Source organism: Saccostrea echinata, unplaced genomic scaffold, assembly GCF_033153115.1.
Source record: "Saccostrea echinata isolate AGI-Se365-2 ecotype Australia unplaced genomic scaffold, CSIRO_AGI_Sech_v1 ptg000053l, whole genome shotgun sequence".
NCBI classification, from domain to species: domain Eukaryota; kingdom Metazoa; phylum Mollusca; class Bivalvia; order Ostreida; family Ostreidae; genus Saccostrea; species Saccostrea echinata.
In genome coordinates, this window is record NW_026889802.1 from 2,152,790 (window position 1) to 2,159,537 (window position 6,748).

General features: G+C 32.0%; 1 long non-coding RNA gene across 1 annotated transcript; it reads left to right on the forward strand.

Moving 5' to 3' along the window:
- Window positions 1–1,713: 1,713 nt before the first annotated feature.
- LOC133204446 (uncharacterized) lies at window positions 1,714–6,187 on the forward strand. The gene is made up of 5 exons (XR_009723577.1): window positions 1,714–2,259; window positions 2,697–2,770; window positions 3,256–3,304; window positions 3,793–3,860; window positions 4,737–6,187. It is a non-coding gene; the product is annotated as an uncharacterized LOC133204446 (long non-coding RNA).
- Window positions 6,188–6,748: the final 561 nt, after the last annotated feature.

Consider the following 6,748-nt stretch of genomic DNA (forward strand, 5'->3'; position numbering starts at 1 on the left):
TTTCAGTTTGTGGGGGCACTACCAATAATATTAAAATTCCTTGGCAAGCAAAAATGAAAGGTCATCAGACGTTATTATTTAGGTGGCACAAGCATATATTTAGCTATGTTTTCTATAGTGTATAGTGTTCTATATATCAGCAAAATTACTGCTCAGAAGGCCATAAGTGTCGAGTACAGGTCTAAATTTGCAGCCCTCCACTGGCAAGTGGCGGCGTCTCAATATGAGTGAAATAATCTTGAAGGGAGGGTAAGCAAACAAATGAAAACAAATGAACAGACTATTAAAATGATTGATATGTAGATATTTGTTACTGTTGTTAAGATAGCAGCTACCTGGATAAAATGCCTGCAACATTTCACTCAAGTGATAGCATGTAAAGCCTCACCAGTCATAGATGAGTAAAGAAATTAGCCAAGGATGCCTAGAAATTAATACATGTAGTTGAAATCTTTTGAAATGATTAAATCAACATAAGGTCAAAAAGTTTTACTTAAACTTGTTTTCCAACAGCAGCATGCTAAGAAACCATGATGAACAATTACATGTACATGTATACACCTCAAGCATGTTTATAGATACAGGTATTTCTAAAAGGTGTTGAAACATAATTCCATTGACTTTTTCATCAATAATTTTGTAAAGGTGCGTTATGTAGGACATGTATACCAAGAGTCTTTCCACATGAACTGATTATTTACTATTTAGTAGCATAGAAGGAGTGTTATTGTGGTCAATTTTCTGCCCAAAAAAACAATTTCATATAAAATTTAATTTGATGAGTACACTTTCTGAAAATTGTATCAATGTTTAATTAAAATGAAAAAAGGTCTGATTTTCAAGTACAAAACCCATTATATAGCCTCTGTTTCCATGGAAACGGTGTTGGGGACATACATATTTTTTTAGTCCATTGTAATGAAAATTATCCATTGAACAATTTCTTGGATTTTTGTGGAATCGGTAGATATAGAAAATGGTGATTTTTACTTGTTCGTTGCCATGGCAACGGTTTCACTTTATTATGGAAAGTTGAAAAAACCTCTTTTTTAACCCAAATTTTTACATTTTCAGTAACAGAAATAAAAAAATAAGATAAATTAAGCATAAAATAATATAATTCATGCCATTTTAATTATTTTAATATGATAATATATAAAATTAATCAATTTTTTTCATTGAAAATAATTGAACATGTAAAGCGTCAAATACCTCAAATTTGGCGTCTTTTACTCAAAAAACGGGACGGGCAATATCTTTTAAGATGGTGTTAAATGCGTGTCTACGAGAAAACCATGCAAAATCCAAATTTTATTATGAAAGGCATTGTGATCATTTTGACTGATTTTATTGTTTCTGATTAGCATCATGTGTCCTCTAATAAATCCCAGTATCAAAACTGTCAGGTACCTTTGGGGATCCCTATTATAGCCCTACATTCTATTTTTAGCACATTTTATGAAAATATTTTGAAAAACACCCATAGATTAAGAGAAAAAAATTGCAGGAAAAAATGCACTTTTATTCAAATGTTACATATTAAATAAATTTAAAGGAAGTGCTCTAACTAGAAATATTGTATTTAATTTCATTTATCAACACTGATTCTGTAAAAGTGGGGTCTAAAATTAGATTAAATCAATGTGTTTAAAATACCACTATCTTTAGAATGCTGTAAAAACCCAAGAAACGCTTAAAACATTATAAATATCAGTTTAATTGCAAAAATCCTTCAAAATCAATATATAGTTAAAAGGAATTTGGTTGCAAATGGCATTATGCTAATTTAAAAATAGATTGAAGTTGGCTGAAACTATTAGAAAAATTATCTCCCTTAGTGGAACTCTCCTTATTTAAAGGAATTAAAAGTGTGATGTCTTAATGGCAGACGAAAAGATGAAGTGTTGATTTGAGGACAATATTATGATAAAAGATCTCTAGCTTTGTTGAAAGATTGTAAAATAGATTCAGTTGAATATACAAGGTATTTTAAATGCAGCACATAAGACATTTCTGTCCGTGAAACGCTTCTTATCGTTAACCATCTTGAACCATACAGCTGTTATGGGACTTGGACAGTCTAATTTCTGTAAACATACCTACATGTACATGTATGTGTCAAACACAGAAATATACTTGGTCTACACTGGAAAAGGAAAAAAGAACATGTTGTCACCCATACCTGATAGGGGAGACGCTATTATGCAAACCCGTTAACCGAGAGGGTCAAGCTGAATGAGGTTTTGCCTGTTGGAACTGGTAAGAACATTATGCAGTTTAAAAACTTAAGAAATTTTGCTAAACCATTGAAATTAACTTAATTTCTGACCTTAAAGTTTTCAGAGAGACACTGTACATGATATTTGGGTTGTCAATAAGAAATGAAACAGATTTATAAAAAAAAAAAAAAAAAAGCATGTTGGGGGTTCCTCCCCTCAGTGAGGGTTGAGAGGGCAATACCAGAGTAATTGGGGAATTATGTCATTATAGGTGAAGAAATTCCCCAGTCCCACAGGTCTTAAGGACAACCCTATACATGTAAATATAATATCACAAAGTGATATCATAATTGGAAATATTTACTGACTTTGTGTTTATAGTTTGTGAAAACCTATTGATATCAAGTTTATACAACTTACATGTCCAATCTATAATGATTTATATCTATCAACTAATTTGATTCCTAATTGTTACAGGTATATGCAAAAGATGTATAGAAACACACTTTAAAAAATCAGTATGGAAGTAAAGCTGAAGGAAGAGCTTAAAGGTACATATACATACACTGTGTGTTTATAATTATATGTAAAAGTTTTATCAAATTATTTCTAAAATTTACTCAGTAACTTATACATCAAGTTTCACTTATGAAGCAAAATTACCTGCTTTTATTATGTTATAGCTGAAATACATGTAAAAAGTGAAAACTCTTGAGCAGCAGTCCACTTGCTAATTCTTGTTCTCATTTGAGTATATTTAGTACTCACATAAATTAAGGATTCTACAGTAAATGTTGATGAATGGCTTTTACACTCAATAGTTTCATAATATTGATCATTTCACATGTAAATGATCCGATCCTGTTTGGAAATAAAATTTCAATTGCATATTGTTTTGAATTAGTTCTAAAAATAAAATCTCAAGTGTGATTTCTGTTTCATTTTATGTGTACATAACTGGTTATAAGTATTCATGTAACTATGAGGATTATTAAGTATTGTATAGTTAATATTAAAATTAATGTTTATTCTTTAGCAGAAATGTGTTCCTATTGACAAGGCAACAATTGAATCAAACCAAACAGGTGATCACTTACTGTAATATAATATAATATTTTTAAGGTTCTACATAATAATAAAGATAATGTCAATGTTTAATATCTCAAAAAATAAAATTAACAAATATGTTTCATTTCCACACTGAAAAATATAACCAAGTGGACATTGTTCTCATGCAGTTCAATGACATGAACCAGAGTTTGTACATGTGGTTAACATTTTATAATGTATACATACAAGTTACTATAATCATGATAATATACATGTAACTGCTCATTCACATTACTGATAAGTAAAATAACAAAGAACAGTTTATGTGAAGTAAGGTCTAAATGGTGAAGATGCCTGAATATGTGACTGATAAACTGAAAAGTCCAGTCCATATAGTTCAAGTTTTGAGCTTTAAAATTATTTAATTATGATTCATTCAAAATGTTTCAGCATTAGCCTTTTTAGCATTAACTGTAATGTATAAGGGTATATATACTTCATGGCTTTTTCAATTATTTTACAGAGCAAAGAGTGGAGGAAAATGGAAGAAGTCATGGACTTAACAGAAAACATATGACCTAATACCTGCAGGTAACAGCCTCCCCCCCCCCAAACCCCCCCCCCCCCAATAAATGTTTATTGGTCTGTCCATTGGTCATTCTGTCTGCACATGTATGTACTATAACACTTTAATTTGGGAACAATATCTCTTAAAGCCTTTGAGCTTTTGCAATATCATTTCATATCACAACTCCTTACAGCCTAGAGAAGATCCCTATTGGTTTGAGGTCAAAAGGTCAAGGTTGGAAATTCCTACAATACAAAAAAAACTCAAATAATAACTTTAGTTTCCCTTGAGCTTTTTCTGTTAAATTTTATATCATAATTCCCAATGACTTAAAGAAATCCCCTTTGATTTCAAAGTTAAAAGGTTTAGTTGAAAAATTCATATCTTGCAATAAATAATGTCCTGGTGATAACTTTGGTTCTCTTTGAGGTCTTGAATTTATTTCTTTAATAAAAAAAGACACCAATTGACTTTAAGGCCAAAAGCTGAAAGGTTAAGGTTGACCTTTTTCTCTTTCCATCTGCATTTTTTTTTTGGTCCAGTTCTTCCATCCTCATTTTTTTCCATAAGTGGGGGCCACAATTCTCTGAATTAGCTTGTTTTATATTTGGATCATGTGCAGGTTTGCATTAAACTCAATTAGCCATTTAAGGGATTTGGATCTCTTACAAAATAGGAAATAAACGTGATTCAGGCTAGCATTGCCAAGGTCCCTTTGTTGTAAAATTGAAATTATTCCCTAATTCCCAATGTCATTTAGAACATCAAAATACATGCTCTTTTGCTTTTGGGTATAAATGAAAATTTACTGTACTAAAATGTCTTCTTTGATTATCATAATTATTGCAATATCAATTATGAACTTTAATTCAAACATCAATTTGTCATTGCTTTTACAGATTTTGAATTCATATCATCAGTGCATATAAATTGGTCAAAAGATGAAAGATCTCAGCATAAATTGTTCAATCATGCAAAGCATATCCTGTCAAATGGAGATTACCCTCCCTTAAAGTGTCAAGTATCTCAGAAATTGGACTATTTGCAATGCTGTTCAGGAATATTTTACAGTCAGTACATTTAGCAATAGGGCCTGTTGCACCATGCCAAGGTACAGAGTTGATGCTTCAAGCTGTCGACGGCATTCCAAAGGAAAAGGATGAAACTTTTTTTTAGCTTACCTGAGCCGAAGGCTCAAGTGAGCTTTTCTGATCGAAATATGTCCATTGTCTGTCGTCGTCGTTGTCGTGGTTGTAAACTTTTCACATTTTCATCTTCTTCTCAAGAACCACTGTGCCAATTTCAACCAAACTTTCCACAAAGTATCCTTGGGTAAAGGGAATTCAAGTTTGTTCAAATGAAGGGTCACACCTTCTTCCAAGGGGAGATAATCATGAATTTGTGAAAAATTGATGGCATCACCTAAAAACTTGTCAAGAACCACTGTGCTTGAAAATATGAAACTTATATGGAAGCATCCTCAGGTAGTGTAGATCCAAGTTTGTTCAAATCATGACTTCCAGGGGTAGGGTGGGGCCACAATGGGTGATCAAAGTTTTACTTAGGAATACATAGGAAAAAGCCTTTAAAAATCTTCTTCTCAGAAACAGCAAAGCCATGATTGATCATATTTAAAAGGAAGCATCCTCAAGTAGTGTAGGTTCAAATTTGTTCCAATCATGACCCCCGTGAGTAGGGTGGGGCCAGAATGGTTGATCAAAGTTTTGCATATAATACATGTACATAGGAAAAATTTGTAAAAATCTTCTTCTCAAGAACAGCAAAGCCATGATTGGTCATTTTTATATGGGTGCATCCTCAGGTAGTGAAGATTCAAGTTTGTTCCAGTCATGACCCCCCTCCCCCCAGGGGTAGGGTGGGGCCACAATGGGTGATCAAAGTTTTACATAGGAATACATAGGAAAAAGCCTTTTAAAATCTTCTTCTCAAGAACAGCAAAGCCATAATTAGTCATATTTAAATGGAAGCATCCTCAGGTAATGTAGACTCAAATTTTGTTCAAATCATGACCCCCCCCCCCCCCCAAGAGAATAGGGGGGCCATAACAGGGGATCAAAGTTATACAAAGGAATACAAATGTTATATCAATAAAAATTGTCTTGTTAAGAACAGCATAGCCATTATTTGTCATATTAATTCAAATATTATTTTGCTTTATTTCAGTGTAGTAGCTTCAAATGAGTTTTTAATTTTTTTTTTTTTTTTTGACAATTTAAAATTAGAGATCATCTTAGTAATAAAATTTTTTATAATGTTGCTGTCTTTAAATTTTCTCTGTAAAAGTAACATGTACATGTACATGATACATTTGGTATTTTTCAAATGCAGTTGAAGGAATTTAATTGAGCATTGTCAAATATTTCATTTAAATACTAGTTGTGTTTTTATGACTTTATGGTATTAAAAAAGACATAAACTTTGTTCTGTTCATTCATTTGTATAATTTTAGGGCAAACAAAATCAGCATTTTTATAAAATGTTTTGCATGTTTAAAAACAACTTTTGCAATGAAGAACTGTATGAAATTTGGGCAACACTGTGAAAAAGTGGATTTTATTTACTGATGTGTTCACACTTTTGAACAATCTCTCTGTTAAACTTGCAATTTTATGTATTTGCAGTTTTTGCAATGTGCATTTTCATGCTAAGGGATCCTGTAAAATGAGCCCCATAGCTACATGTATAGCCAGTTCATTGCTATAATACATTAAGCCTTGTCAAAAACTCATGATTTTTAGCTCTACTGGTTAGAGACCAGAAGAGCTTATGCGATAGTAAGGGGTTGGTCGTCTGTCTGTCCGTCAACAAAAGCTACTCCTACAGTTTTGGTCTGATTCCAATATTACTTGGCACAAGTAAAGTACACTGAGATACATAATTTTTTTTATCG